The following is a 1674-nucleotide window of genomic DNA, read 5'->3' on the forward strand; positions in this document are numbered from 1 at the left end:
AAATAAAAGAAGGGTCATATGATCTTAACTTTAACACCCTTGCATTCAACTAGATGAATTAGCCAGATCATACAAACAAGTAATAATTACAACACCTGATATGATGGAGTATGTAATTAGACCTTAACGTGTGGTGTGGTTTACAATTTTTTAAAGCACCTTCCCACGTGACTCTTAATTATGTGGCTAACACTATACAGATGTAACTAAATATGACCAGGTCTGTATAAAAAACAAAACTAAAAGTAGAATTTTAACTCTTCTTTACATGTTCTGAATTTTGTGCACTACAGTGGAAGTTCCTATATGTATAGTGCATCTCATTAAGTCATGCGTTATATATATATATATATATATATATATATATATATATATATATATATATATGTTGTTAAACGTAATTGATAAATCTTTATCTACCTAAATATATAAGATTATCTCTTTGCATAGCCTGTAGAAAATAAGACAATGAATCAAAACCTTATAGTTATCCCTACATATCAACTTACTTGTTCAATAACATTTATTCCTTATATCATTTATTATTTTTCTTTTTTAATTTTGTAAATACTGTTATTGGTACAAGTTTTTTATATTTACAATTGATCTCCTAATAGTTTCCTGCAATAGGTTGATTCACTTCAAGATCCCAATCCCCTATAGTCTCGAATCTGCCACAAAAAAATATAATTTTGATCACATTTTCTTTAAATACCTACTTAGATGTTTAATGGGAGTAATACCCTTTGAAGAAAATCTCTCCCATTAGAATCTGTTTAAAATGTTTTATTGCTCTTCATGGTGGTTGTGAGCTGAGTTACAATCTCTTTCCCAACTCCATCATCAACCACCTAAAAAAGCACAGAATATCCATAATGAACAACAACACAAAAGTAAAGAAAAATGAACTTATTGTAAATTCAACTTCAGCATGTTCCTTATTCTTGAACACTCTAGTGATCTGGACAGAAGGGTAAAACGGTCATTTGGCATTATTCATTTCAGAAGGTTCAATCAGTCCAACAAAGAAAAAATATGAGTTCATATAGAACTACTTTATCCATTACCTGGTAAATCCATGGATTTATTTTCTGATGTACTTCATCATATATTGGCCCATTCAAAACCTTTATGGGAGTCTGTAATTTCAATGAACACTATTAAAATTTAAATCTGACAATAAATTATAAACTATAAGACACATAGATATATCAAAAGAAATTATATAATATATACCTGCTCCTGTGTACCAATACAATATGTACCATTTGGATGGAAAATATATGCTCCAGATGCCTAAATTAAACAAGTTAGGAGCTCAATTGTTAATATAAAAAACTTGTACCAATAACAGTATTTACAAAATAAAAAATAATAATAATAAATAAAATAAAGTTACATGCTCTCCTGTAGTTCCATCAAATCTAGCATAAAAGCTATATGATTGCTTCACAGAGGCAGTGATCTTTCATAAACCAAAATAACACAGGTTAGTGCACATTAAAAGAATAAATAATAATAATAATAATAATAATAATACATAACTTAACTTACTATATTTTATATAACGTCAAAAAATAGGTTCATTTTTGCTACTTTGGGTAGTAAACTATTTTATTTTCCAATTAGGTCATTAGTGTCATATTTAACATATACATTGTAGATGTATATGCT

The 1674-nt window shown here is 28.0% G+C and overlaps 1 long non-coding RNA gene across 1 annotated transcript; it reads right to left on the reverse strand.

The window, feature by feature from the left end:
• Positions 1 to 911: 911 nt before the first annotated feature.
• Positions 912 to 1280, reverse strand: LOC111901040 (uncharacterized). The gene is made up of 3 exons (XR_002853377.3): positions 1237 to 1280; positions 1068 to 1139; positions 912 to 961 (listed from the first exon to the last, which is right to left on the reverse strand). It is a non-coding gene; the product is annotated as an uncharacterized LOC111901040 (long non-coding RNA).
• Between the last annotated feature and the right edge of the window lie 394 nt (positions 1281 to 1674).

This window comes from Lactuca sativa, chromosome 7, assembly GCF_002870075.4.
Source record: "Lactuca sativa cultivar Salinas chromosome 7, Lsat_Salinas_v11, whole genome shotgun sequence".
Lineage (NCBI taxonomy): Eukaryota > Viridiplantae > Streptophyta > Magnoliopsida > Asterales > Asteraceae > Lactuca > Lactuca sativa.